At 36.2% G+C, this 14,284-nt stretch overlaps 2 pseudogenes; both read right to left on the bottom strand.

The window, feature by feature from the left end:
• Positions 1 to 4,690: 4,690 nt before the first annotated feature.
• Positions 4,691 to 5,613, bottom strand: LOC111159382 (annotated as a pseudogene).
• Positions 5,614 to 12,085: 6,472 nt separating this feature from the next.
• LOC111159375 lies at positions 12,086 to 12,983 on the bottom strand (annotated as a pseudogene).
• Between the last annotated feature and the right edge of the window lie 1,301 nt (positions 12,984 to 14,284).

The following is a 14,284-nucleotide window of genomic DNA, read 5'->3' as shown; positions in this document are numbered from 1 at the left end:
CCCCATGGCTAGTTTCCCCTGGACAGTTTTTAACTTTCCAAATTGCCTGTATTGAGACTCCAGCAATTCATCAATTATGGTTTATGTTTCCTACTCCAGCCCTCATTGCTATAATAGCTTCTGTTGTTTGTGTCTCTAATCTAGGAGACAACAGTTTGCCCTGTGTCCTCCTTTTTCTTATTGCTCCAAGAAGAGTTATTGATTGTTTAGTCTTTTCTGCTTTGTATTTGTTGTTAGGATGAAATATTGACTCCAAGCTCCTACATGCAGAGCTAGAACTATTTGTTTTTGATAAATTTAAAATTAATGTAATAATAAAAATAAATTAAAGTAAATTTAATGTAATAAAATATAATCTTTGCTTTTTTATGTTTTCTACTTGTTTTGCCTTGCTTAAGACTGAATATTTTATGCCATAATTATATAAATCTCACATTATTAAAAGTTAATTCATGATATAATTATAAAATAATTTCATCCAATTAATTTATATTGAAGGGAATGTATTTTTTTTTCTGTGTGAAGAACTTAATTTTTTGTTCAAATTCTTTGTTATTTTTGATTATATGGATTTATTCACCTCTATTTTGAGAATCTACCTTTATTATAGGATAGAAATTAAATCTTATCTGGGCTTTCCTTACTAATTATTCTGATTTTATTTTTATGGGTGTACATTCAACAGCACAGATTTACTACCTCAACTCCTTCCTAATTGCTAGTTTATTTGTTTTTGGAGCTGATATTTCACTTAATCCTTCCATTTCATACCATATGTATTAACCTATCTTTTTTTTTATGAAAACAACAACAACAACAATACAAAAACAATAAAAAATGCAAAAACAAAAAAACCCCACAAAAAACAAAAATCAGTCTAGCACTCTGCTGGAAATTATCGAATGGCTCTAGTGTATGATATTTGTCCTCATAAGTATGGGTCAGTTTTTTTTTAATTTTTTAATTTTTTTATAAACATATAATGTATTATTAGCCCCAGGGGTACAGGTCTGTGAATCACCAGGTTTACACACTTCACAGCACTCACCATAGCACATACCATCCCCAATGGCCATAACCCCACCACCCTCTCCTGACCCCCCTTCCCCCAGCAACCCTCAGTTTGTTTTGTGAGATTAAGAGTCTCTTATGGTTTGTCTCCCTCCTGATCCTATCTTGTTTCATTTATTCCTTTCCTACCCCCCAGGCCCCCCACGTTGCATCTCTACTTCCTCATATCAGGGAGATCATATGATAGTTGTCTTTCTCCGATTGACTGATTTTGCTAAGCATAATACCCTCTAGTTCCATCCATGTCATTGCAAATGGCAAGATTTCATTTTTGATGGCTGCATAGTATTCCATTGTATATATATACCAGATCTTCTTTATCCATTCATCTGTTGATGGACATCTAGGTTCTTTCCATAGTTTGGCTGTTGTGGACATTGCCGCTATAAACATTTGGGTGCACTTGCCCCTTCAGATCACTACATTTGTATCTTTAGGGTAAATACCCAGTATTTAGGGCAAATACCCAGTAGTGCAATTGCTGGGTCATAGAGTATGACCATGTCATAGGATATCTATTTTCAACTTTTGAGGAACCTCCATGCTGTTTTCCAGAGTGGTTGCACCAGCTTGCATTCCCACCAACAGTGTAGGAGGGTTCCCCTTTCTCCGCATCCTTGCCAACATCTGTCATTTCCTGACTTGTTAATTTTAGCCATTCTGACTGGTGTGAGGTGGTTTCTCATTGTGGTTTTGATTTGTATTTCTCTGATGCTGAGTGATGTGGAGCATTTTTTCATGTGTCTGTTGGCCATCTGGATGTCTTCTTTGCAGAAATGTCTGCTCGTGTCATCTGCCCATTTCTTGATTGGATTATTTGTGGGTGTTGAGTTTGAAAAATTCTTTATTGATTTTGGATACTAGCCCCTTATCTGATATGTCATTTGCAAATATCTTCTAGTATGGGTCATTTTTATAATTTCTGCTTAACTGGGATCATCACTTAAAGTGGATAGTAGTTACTTAAATATAGGCTATGATGATGTGCGATGTAATTGTTTCTTTAGCCATAAAGAACAACACTTACACTTTTTATTTATGTTTCTGCTGTATTCCAGCAGAATTCTACTGTGTTCCAAGAAGAGTTGATAACCTAGCTCAGACACTATAGTACTTGTACTATAGACCCATGAATGATGTTATGAATGAAAGTAGTTATGAATGACAAGGATGAAGTCTTTCCATGGGTTCTTTCAGTATATTCTCTTCTCAGCAAGGTAGTTAAAGTGACAGCCACTATTAACGTTTGTCATTTCAGAAATACATATGGAGGTGCACCTGGGTGGCTCAGTGTGTTAAAACCTCTTCCTTTGGCTCAGGTCATGACCCTGGGGTCCTGGGATTGAGCCCCACGTTGGGCTTTCTGTCCACAGGCAGCCTGCATCCCCCTCTCTCTCTCTGCCTGCCTCTCTGCCTACTTGTGACCTCCGTCTGTCAAATAAATAAAAATCTTAAAAAAAAAGAAATACAGATGGAATCCAAACACTTTATATGGTTTCATCTGTTAATGCATTTAATTAACAACTTGGTAACAACTTATAGTGGTTTACATTAGATCCCTTTCATGGTGGAAGAGTTGTGAGTAGTTCTTACTGTGGTAAAGATGTTTCCCAATTATGGTTTTGGTTTTGACTTTCCTATGACAGTAGCTTGGCCATTAAGAGATCCAAAGATAGTAAGTCTAATGTCCTTCATAACATTGCTTAGGACAAAGAAATATCTTTACAGCCAAGAAAGTACAACAGTGGGCACATAACCAAGTGATCTACTGGTGTAGCAATATATGATATACAAAAGTGTGAAACTGATAGAACATGGGAATAGACTTTTAAATATGCAAATAAAGGTACAAGTAAGTATGTTTGGTGATGATACTTTGTGCTTTAACATGTGATAAATACTTTTGAACCAATGGACATTATAAGGTATTGTATTAAAAAATGCATAGGTTTGGAAACCAAAGATAGTCAGTGAAAGTGGCTCCACTCACCATCACTTCCTTGGGGAATTTGACCTTTCTGGACCTATAATTTTGACCTCTGCTGGGGTAGGGTGAATGCTTCTTCTGGGGACAGAGTAAGCATTTCAGTAAACCTAAAGTTTTAGTGGCTCACTGGTCATTTTTTTTTTCTTGTGTTTGTAGATCAGCAGCAAAACAAAAACAAAAACAAAAACAAAACAAAAACAAAAAAACAGTTACTATCATGCCAGGTATAATTAAACTTTATTAATGCAAAGAAATAGAATGGTTGCCACACTTGGTGATAACTCTGAATGGGCAGTTGCGCAATTGCAGCATGACAAGAGCATGGTAATCATGGATTTAGCCTTCCTAGGTGGGAAGATATGGATCTGGGCAAGTGATCTAGATCAGCAGAAGTGCTGGACAAATGTGAGGAAAATCTAGAATGGATTATGGAGGAAGGAGATAATGAAAATCTTCTTGGGAACATAAGCATGATAGAACCCATTGATACTCATTTCATTAACACTCCTGTATTTGAAGAATCAATGACGGAGTGAACTTACATGGAACATGAATACCTCTAAGCATGGGAAGATGTGGAGTGTATCTGATGATTTCAATGTTGCATACATATCCCTCTGTACTTAATATTCCTAAGAATGTATATTGTTTTATACCATAAACTGCAAAGATTTTCTGCTTGAGGACTTTTCTTTGGATATCAAAACTGCTCAACCTGCTATGTGGGGAAGCCTGAAACTGCCATGGAGTTAATACCTTAGAGCTACTTCAACACAGAAATACCCAGCTTCCTTGCCTCAAGTGAAACAAATATAAGTTATAGATTATGCACATTCTCCAAGAGGGCTATAGCAGAATTGCATCGCAATGTCCATATAGTAGAATACCAGTTAATATAACCTCTTTTGGTATCCTTTCTTTTTCTGTCCCCTGTCTCCATTTCTGAACAAATGTGTTCCTGATGCCCCATCTAAATAAACTCCTGGCCCACTGAATTTGTTCCAGGGTCTTCTTTTATTTTTTTTATTTTTTATTTTTTAAAGATTTTATTTATTTGATAGAGGGAGAGATCACAAGTAGGCAGAGAGGCAGGCAGAGGGGAAGGGAGAAGTGATGCAGGGCTTGATCCCAGGACCCTGAGATCATGACCTGAGCCTAAGGCAGAGGCTTAACCCTCTGAGCCACCCAGGCGCCCCATGGGTCTTCTTTTAAAAAATAAGTAAAGCCATTGGAGCCATACACACACACACACACACACAGAGCAATTTAATGTGATGATTTTTGATGTTTATCCATTCATCAGAACTAATTTACAGGTTATTTTTAGATGTTATGAACAGCAGAAATGATATTATTATATTTTATTTGAAAAATAAACAAAAATTCAAGATTAAAATGTTCTTTCTTAGATTATGCTATTCTCTGTTAGAATACTAATTCTTAGTATGATGAATTTACATTAACATGATTGGTAGTGGTTGTATACTCCACAGGTATAGTGGTAGCAGGCTTAAAATTGTAGATGATGAATTTGTTCAGGATATGTTAAAATCGAGGTACCTAAGTAGGGGTGGGTCAGTGTGTAATGGGATGTTTAGTTTTAGAGCTCCCCCCAAAAAGTGGTCAACATAATCAGGAAAAAGATATCTTTTTGTGCAGTCTTTTTATAGCTATCTTTATGTCTTTGTTCCTTAGTGTACAGATAGCAGGATTCAAGACAGGGGTGATAGCAAAGTCCACAATGAAGAGATTTTTATCAATTGAAGGTGGAGGAGAAGGCCAGACATACAAAAACATGCATGGAGTGAAAAACAAAAAAACCACAGTGATGTGAGCTGACAAAGTAGCAAATGCCTTGGATAATTCTCCTGAAGAATGTTTCCAGACTGTGATCAAAATGAACAAGTAGGAAAGTATTAGCAGGAAGAAGGTGACCATGCTCATGAAGCCACTGTTGGCAGTAACAATAAACTCAAACTTGGCTGCATCTGTGCATGCAAGTTTTATGATTTTAGGAGTCACAGTAAAAACTGTCCACTTTATTAGGCCCACAAAAAGGCAACTTTATAACAAATAAAAACTGAGACATAGCATGGATCACCCCAGTTACCCATCCAGTGATTACAAATGAAATACATGTTTTAGGATTCATGATTTTTAAGTAGTGAAGAGGCTTACAGATTGCTGTACACCTATCAAATGCCATGGCTATGAGTAACACCATCTCCACGCCTCCTATGATGTGAATAAAACATATCTGTGCCATACAACCTTGGAAAGAAATTACTTTGTATTCATTTAAGAGGTCTTTGATTATCTTGGGAACTGTGGTAGAGGAAAGACCCACATCAATGAGGGACAGGTTGGCCAGCAGGAAATACATGGGAGAATGTAGGTGAGAATCAAAAATTACCAAAAACAAAATAAAGTTTTCCCAAGAGGACCCCTAAATAGAGCAACAAACATATCAAGATGAGAAAAAGTTTTTTCTCCCAAGAACAAGAAAGTGCCAGTAACACAATCTCAGTGACCACAGAGTCATTTAGTCCACCCATTGACTGGTACAGGAGAGTTGACTTTCAAGTGACCTGAGAATGAAAATTTAAAAGAGTAAGTATCACTGGCAGAAACATAGATATCTTAATTGCCTTTCTAATTAAGTTAGATATAATTAACTGAGAGGAGAAAAACAAAGAATTTGGAGGAAATAAGGTTAGCAGCAAATTTACTATATAAAGGGGGATCTATGAGGGAAATAGACTATAAATTTTGAAGATAGAGACAAAGGGGTTACTTTAATTTTCACCCCATACTTAAATATTTTTTTCCTCAAAGATTTCTAGATCATTATCTAGAATCCATGACCATTGCTCTAAGTGTTTTTTTTTAACACCACATAATATCACATAAATATCTAATTCTCTATTCTCTTACCTGAACCTTTCTTAGTCCCTTAAATTTTCCCTTCTTGAAAAGCAGATGAACATAGGGGAAGGGAAGGAAAAATAAAATAAGATGAAAACAGAGAAGGAGGCAGAGCAAAGAGATTCATAACTACAGAAAACAAACTGAGGTTTGCTGGAGGGGAGGAAGGAAGGGGGCTGGAGTAATTGGTTGATGGGCATTAAGGAGGGCACTCGAAGTAGTGAGCACTGGGTGATGTATGCAACTGATGAATCACTAAATTCTACCTCTGAAATGAATAATATAGTATATGTTAATTAAATTGAATTTAAATAAAAATTAATTTTTTTTTCATTCTTCACTGGGCTTATAGAGATCACCATGACAAAATTACTTGACTATATCCCATCACTCACTATACTGGGATTTAAGTTTAAATGGAATTCGGGTGCACAGGCTTAATATTAATACTAAGTTTATGACATGATTATCACCATTGGTCCAAGACCACTTTTAGTAAATAGATTACTTAATGACAAGCTAAAAATAAAATAAAATATTGTATATCTGAGAGTAAAGAGGAGTTAATTTAATTATAAACAATAATTCTAATGATCACAGATAACAGATATGAGTATCTCCTATATTTAGGGAATTGTGTTAAGTGTATTATGTTTTTCAAACCTCCTAATGACTGTATAAGATAGGTTCAGTTTTATTATCCCCACTTCACAAATGAAGCTGTGCCTGAGAAAGATGAAGTGGCAAAACTAGGAGTGGTGTATCTAGAGTTTTACGACTTGAGAATGTATTCTAACCAATGTTCTGTGCTTTTCAAGGCTAGCACTTCCAAGTACATTCTAACCCTCTCCAAGGATCAAGATGCATTAATCTTTTTCCTACATCTGAAATTTTTATTTCCCTTAATGTGTTGCACATAGCATTTCTCCTTCAAAAATCAAATCTTTCAAGGATGGGGAGGGGGGTATCCTTCTTATTTTCCCTTTACTCTCTAAAAGCCCTTCACAGGTGAGTTTACCTTAACTTACACATTGTATTTACTGAACAAGCCACTTGTTCCAGAAAATTCTTTTAGAGAAGTTACCAAGAATTTAGTACACAATGGTCTACATATAAAAATGTCATATATAATGAACAATTTTTAGCCTTTATCTTACATACTTGTTCTCCAAATTTGGTACTGTTGATCTTGAATTGTTTTTGAAATTTCTTCTGTCATCCGTTGCTGTTTTCTGTATTGGCTGCTTATCCCAAAGCATTTTCCATACAGTTTGTGATAAGAGAACACCTATCTATTTAGGCATTTGATGGAAATTTCTGAGTTTTGGAAGAATGTAGGTTCTTATCTTAGTTCTGGGACGAAATATGATAATCTATGTACCTTGGCCATGGATTGGTATAAGAGGGGCATGTAGCTGTTTTGATGAGATAAAGAACAATGCCTTTTGTGGAAGGTTTTCTTTCCCAGATTAAAATAGAAAGATTAATGTGGAGAAGTCTCTTTTTTGGGGCTCTTTTATCCTTGCATTCAAGATTAATGTGATGCTCAAAGATGCAGCACTCATGACCTTTGAGTAGCTACATGTTAAAGAAGATATTATGAACACATAGAAAAATAATCCTGTCTAAAAGGTCTTTGATGTCAGAAAAAGGTCTACCTTCTGATATCCTGTTGAGAAAAATAGAAACTTACTTTAAGAGACTGTAAATAAGGCAATGTTAACTTGAAGCTAGATGCATTTTTAATATTTGTATAACAGATCTCTTTTGGTTTTTCTCTTATATTTCTAACTTCTTTTTTTTAAAGATCTTATTTATTTGACAGAGAGACACAATGGGAGAGGGAACAGGAGCAGGGGGAGTGGAAGAGGGAGAAGCAGGCTTCCCTGCCACTCCAGGCAGGTAGCCCAATGCAGGGCTTGATCCCAGGATCCTGGGATCATGACCTGAGCCAAAGGCAGATGCTTGACAACTGAGCCATCCAGGCACCCCTATTTCTAACTTTTTTTTTGTATATTTCACTGATGCATGGATTCTCTCTCCCAAACCTACCAGCCAGATTATGAAAGACTTCCCTATCTATAGCTCTATTCCTGGACTCTAGCATAATAAACCCAAGACTTTGCTGTAGTATATAAAGGGATATCCCTCAAACACTTCAAAGTTAAACTGTGCAAGGGTGAACTCATAATTTCATCCTCTTTTTAATGCTTTAGGAAATATCATGAGTGTTCTCTCAGATGCTTAATCCAGGAGTCTTTGAGACACCTTTTATCCTCTCTCATCTTATATACCAGAATGAAAATTACACTTCCTGAATAGTTCTGTTTTGTTTCTTCCTCTTCATTTCCACTGTCAGTTTTATTTCAGGTCTATTTTTTTCTAATTAATGACCATAAAGGCTCTGAATGATCTCTTTGCCTTCAATCTTACCTACATTTCATACTTTCTACCCTCTGCTTTCAGATTTGTCTATCTAAAGATCAAATATGGTGTTATATACAACTAATGAATCCTTGAATACTACATCAAAAACTAATGATGACTATATGTTGGCTAATTAAACATAATAAATAAAGATCAAATATGGTCATGTAACTCTCCTATTTCATTTTCTGGTTCTGTCATTGTGGATATGTTAAAATCTACTAGCATATCACATCAAGCTCTTTATACACTTGATCTTAGCCAAAAGGCCGAGAAGAGTTAAACTGAATGTGTTACTCTATTTTTTCACATTTCTCTGCTCTTGCATATACTGTCATCTGTGTTATTCCTGGTCATTACAAAGAGGAAACATATTTGCTTAAAAGGCCTGATAGACTTGGTTGCCATTCTAGATCTGCCACATATGATCTCTATAAAATAGGATATACTAGCCAATTATGCTGATGGTATTTATTTGTCTATAAATTGAGAGATGTCTAACTTACGTCTCCAGATTTTTTTAAAAAAATTATTTAATTTTATTTTTTTCAGTGTTCCAAAATTCATTGTTTATGCACCACATCCAGTGCTCCATGCAATACAGGCCCTCCATAATACCCACCACCAGGCTCACCCAAACCCCCCTCCAGAACCTCCAGTTTGTTTCTCAGTCTGAGAAACATATCCAGATGTTTGAAGATTTGAGAGTACATGGGTAAAACTATCTGGCAGAAATGTTAATTCCACTTTCCTTTATCCTTCAAAACTGAGATTAAATACAAGCTACTCTGGAGTATTCATTTATAACCCTAAGCAGAGTAGTATCTCTGAACTACTGTTATATCTTGTACCTTTTAAAAAATAAAATATATAATAATTTCTTTATAATATAATATAATATATTATATTATAATTTATTTGAGAAAAAGGGATTTTAGCCAATTTGTATACCCCAATAGTTAGCACAATTTCTGGCACAAGGTAGGCACTATCAAATGATAGTCTTCACTGACATTCAAGAATACATGGTAGGCAAAATCAGGGCATAGAAGCTATTGTAGGATATTTAGTGGAGAATAAATCTTCACCAAATGACTTTGAGGTTTGAACTCATCGGCACCTGCTTGCTGATGGAGAATGGAAACCAATCTCCATCAGCAACCTCCTTGTCATGACATCATTCTCACAGAGTGATCTCAGCACCTCACAGTCACGAGTCGATCCTAAATCTAATGCAGTAAAACTGGAAAAAGTACAAACTTACCTCTTTATTTTTTGCCTCAAACAAAATGTGTATAATCATTACAGAGTATCTGGAACTGTCCTCAAATTATAGTAAAATATTAAAGCATCGTAAAGACGTATTACTAAACTGAAAACATCACTGGATATTTGGAAAAAAATCAGTAATTTGAAAGAGCAGTATACTTTTTAAGCATAAGCCTCCAGTGGAAAGCTGTTTGGTACATGAGGCAGGAAGAGAACTTTTAAACACACTTGAGTCTATGTTCAGAAGAGTTTTTGAACACATGACAAAGATTAGAACTTCAGATAAATGAAACTGAAAAAATAATTTGTTAAGTTAAAAAAAAGATTTTAAAATAACATATAATGTAAATGTATGTATAGAAATATTTAGGCTTTATAGTATCTTTAGTTTGTGGGTTTTTAAGTGATTTTATTTTTTCCTAAATATGAACTCTTATTTTCTATATTTTATAAGTAACATTTTAAAAGAGAATTTGAAATTAGTTTAAGAAATAAGAAAAATGATCTAGGAGTAATTTTATAAATAGCAGTATTGTATAGTAACTAATAGCAAGCATTCTGGGGACAGACTACCTGGATTCGAATCTCCATCTCCTTGATTTATGAACTATGTGTCCTTGGGTGAGTTGCTTCATTTCTCTCTCCCTGAATTTCCTCATCTGTAAAATAAGGATGATAATAGTACTTACCTTATACTGTTGTTGTTGTGAGGATTAAATGAGTTAATACATGGACAACAGCAGAGTATGCTGTGGCACATAATAAGTACTTAATACATTTTAAAAAATAATTATAATGATTTTTAAGACTTGATCATTCAGTTCTTTCTGAACATAAGATAGCTTGCTCTGCCAGACTGTACTCATTTGCAATGAAATAACCAAGATATAATGTTCCATGAATTCCCATGAATCTAATATCAGAGGGAAAAAAAGGCATGGAAAATTGAAACCCCTTCACATATCAATTTAATAAAGATATGGGCTCTTTGAAGAGAAATTCATCTCACAATATAATTGAAATTATCAAAATGATACCAGAACCTGTATAAAATTATGTGAGTAAAAATTATTCAAATAAAGAGAATGAGCAAAAAGAACCTTAAGATAAAGGAGAAAGAAGATTTGGGAATGAAATGTAACCAGTTCTTGGGGAGTTAGAGAGCAGGTTTCATGCTCAGGTGCAGGTCTCACTCAGCAGGAGCTTCAAGAGACTGAGACGTACAGACAGTTCACACCCTTTAGAATTGCCACCATTTCTTGAGACAGATAGTTATAAATAGTTCTTACTATTTGGAAGGGAGTCAGCTGGACTGGATGGTAGGACTGGGCAGAGTCCTAATTGCTTCTAATGGAAACCAGGTCTTTTGTGTACACTGGTTTTCCCAAAGGTAAATTATCACAACAGATCCAGGGAAATCAAGCAGTTCAATGTGTTGATCTGTGATTTTGTGCTCTGATACACTTTTTTTTTTTTTCAAATTAGAGAATTTTAGGTTAACTTTAGATGTTCATTGTGTTATTGCAAGTTATATAAACCATTGATGGTATTAGCTGGGCACCACTATCACGCTTATGAAAACTATCACATTATACCCATAATGGTTTGTCTAACTTGGAATTTTGAGAAATAATGAATTAATACTTGAACATATCAGGGGGAGTTCCAAAAATAGTGAAATATTAGATTGGCAAAATCTCATTTGGTATTTTAACAACTTTTTGAAGGTTTAATATGTATACTGTAAAATTTATCCAGTTAAATATATTACTCAGTAATTTAAAATAAATTTATGGAGTTGTATAACCATTATCATTATTCAGTTTTAGAATAATTCAATCTCCCTAAAATGTTCCTTGTGCCTATTTGTAGTTAATCCCCACTTCCATTCCCAGATCCAGGCAACAAGTAATTTGTTTAATGCATCCAGAGATTTACTTTAGAATCAATTCAATTTACCAAACTGAAGCTTCTTGAGTGAAGGGAGGGCTGTGTTGTCTTGAGGAAGGAGACTTCTACATAGCCATAACTATTTTTTAAGTTGTTACTAAGCCATTATTTATTAGTTTTTTTAAGCTTTAGGTATTTTAAGTATGGAGTGCAGAACAAACATGGTTCCCCCCACTGCCAGCAATTTGCAAAGAATCAAGAGGCTGGTTGACAGGTTGAACAATTTTCTCTATTTCTATAATACCTTTGCAGAAGGCTTTTTAGTACGTTATCAAAACTAAAAGTGAGTAAGGTAGTTTTTTACTCACTTACTAAAGTGCTCTATCTTTTAAAAATTGTAAACGCTGTTAATAATGTCATTTCTTTGATTTTTTTTTGTAACTAGATTGAAATTTTGGCTTTAGAATTTTCTATGTGTCTTTAAAAGTTCCTCCAGTGGGAAAGAAGGCCTCCCACTCATATCACATAGGAATAGGGAGGAATTCCTTTGACCCACAGGCCAGTTATCTTGAAGATCCCACAAGCTGCAGGCTGCTGCAGAAGACCCTTGGGATCTATTCCATCCTGGGCACAAGTCACGTACATTTCAGAGTAGTCCTTACCTCCGAAGCAGCATTAAGTTGTTTTAACAACAGGCAGTTTCACAGTTTGGAGTCTTTTTCCTGTCTCAGAATCTAAACAAATCACTCTCCCTCCATTATAACAGGCCACCCAGAGCTTCCCCTCAGCATAGATACACATCCCATCTGGAATTTGTTCTTCTTTCTCCAGCTTGTAAACACTTCTGCAGTTGGAGATCTTTCCTGTCTGTAGGTCATAGTTAAAGACATCCACCAAGTAGGACAGGCTGCCGATGTAATAGAAGATTTTGTGATCCAGGGATCAATCCAAACCATTGGAGATATCCACCTGCTCAAAATACTTTTCCGCTTGGTGGTCCAGAAAGAGGGAGTACAGGGACCCATGGTGCCACCCCAGAGCTGCCGGGTGGTCTCCTCGGCCATGGTGCCAGCAAAATATCTCCCAGCAGGATCTACCTTCCCATTATTGAACCAATTGTTTTTCTGGTCTTTATCTCCTGTGGCCAGGGCAACTGCTGAGTGATCTTCCCAGTTCAGAGCACAGAACTTTGTTCCAATGGTGGTGACATAGCCTCCTCCCTGGTGAAGGGATCAGAGCTGATGGGGACAGCCACAGTCACTTGCTGCACACACTTGCTGAGTGAATCCCATTGGCAAAGTTTTTTTGCAAGAATATCTATAAAGAGCAGTGAGATGGATGCCTCCTCCTGCACCGGAAACTCCCCGCACCAGCAATTCTCCCACAAAACACACTCGATCTTAATGGAAGACATTGTTAACCGAAAGCTGTCTTGGTGTCAGTGACCCTTGGAGAACTGGCTCCACAGCCACAATTTGATACTGTATTTTTCCTATTCTTCAAAGGATAATGAGAATAATCAAAATTTTTGAGGTTATTAGACACTGATTTTGATTTTGAACTGTCACTAATTTCTGTAGAAAGAAAATGCTACTGTGGACAGTCAGAAATAGGGGTTTGTGGCAATCAGGTGGCCAATGAAATTTTGTCTGTGCCTATCTCAGAGTGTGCTGTGTGTTTTCCTAAATCTATTCTTTAGTTATGTCCATACTTTGAGATAAAAATTGGCATAATTACACTGATAATTGGAATATTTCCATATTGGTTACCTAAGTCATGAAATGAGAGCTGTTATGATAAAAAAAGCCAAGTGAAGCAAAATAGATCTAATTAACCTACTAAAATAATAAACCAAAGTAATATTTCACTTTAAGAAGAATTGTAGAGATTAGTACTATTATCATTGAATTCAAAGATGGAGAGTTTTGGGGTGCCTGGGTGGCACGGTCAGTTAAATGCCCAACTCTTTGTTTCATTTCAGGTCATGATTTCAGGGTCATGGGATGGTCAGACTCCAAGCTCAATGCAGAGTCTGCTTAAGCTTCTCTCTCCCTCTGCCCCTCCACCCTGTTCTCTCTCCCTCAAACAGGTAAGTAAGTCTTTACAAAAAAAAACGTAGAGTTTTGTTTTGTGTGTGTGTGTGTTTTTCAATTGTAAGAATACTTGATACTTGAGGCACCTGGATGACTCAGTTGCTAGAGTGTGTGATTCTTGATCTCACAGTTGTAAATTCAAGTCACTACTGGGTGTAGAGATTACTTAAAAGTAAATATTTTAGGGCACCTAGGTGGCTCAGTGGGTTAAGCCTCTGCCTTCACCTCAGGTCATGATCTTAGGATCCTGGGATCAAGCCCCCCATTGGGCTCTCTCCTCAGCAGGGAGCCTGCTTCCCCCCTCTCTCTGTGCCTGCCTCTCTGCCTATTCGTGATCTCTCTGTCAAATAAATTAATAAAATCTTAAAATTTTTTTTCTTAAAAATAGAATACTTGAGGGGCACCTGGGTGACTCAGTGGGTTAAAGCCTCTGCCTTCAGCTCGGGTCATGATCTCAGAGTCCTGGGATTGAGCCCTGCATCGGGCTCTCTGCTCAGCAGAGAGCCTGCTTCCTCCTCTCTCTCTGCCTGCCTCTCTGCCTACTTGTAATCTCTGTCTGTCAAATAAATAAATAAATAAAATCTTAAAAAAGAAAAGAAGAAGAATACTTGAGGGACCCCTG

This window comes from Enhydra lutris, unplaced genomic scaffold (assembly GCF_002288905.1).
Source record: "Enhydra lutris kenyoni isolate GAN:26980312 unplaced genomic scaffold, ASM228890v2 scaffoldscaffold4, whole genome shotgun sequence".
NCBI lineage: Eukaryota > Metazoa > Chordata > Mammalia > Carnivora > Mustelidae > Enhydra > Enhydra lutris.
Note: the sequence above shows the minus strand (reverse complement) of the source record. Positions and strands in the feature narration are given on the sequence as shown.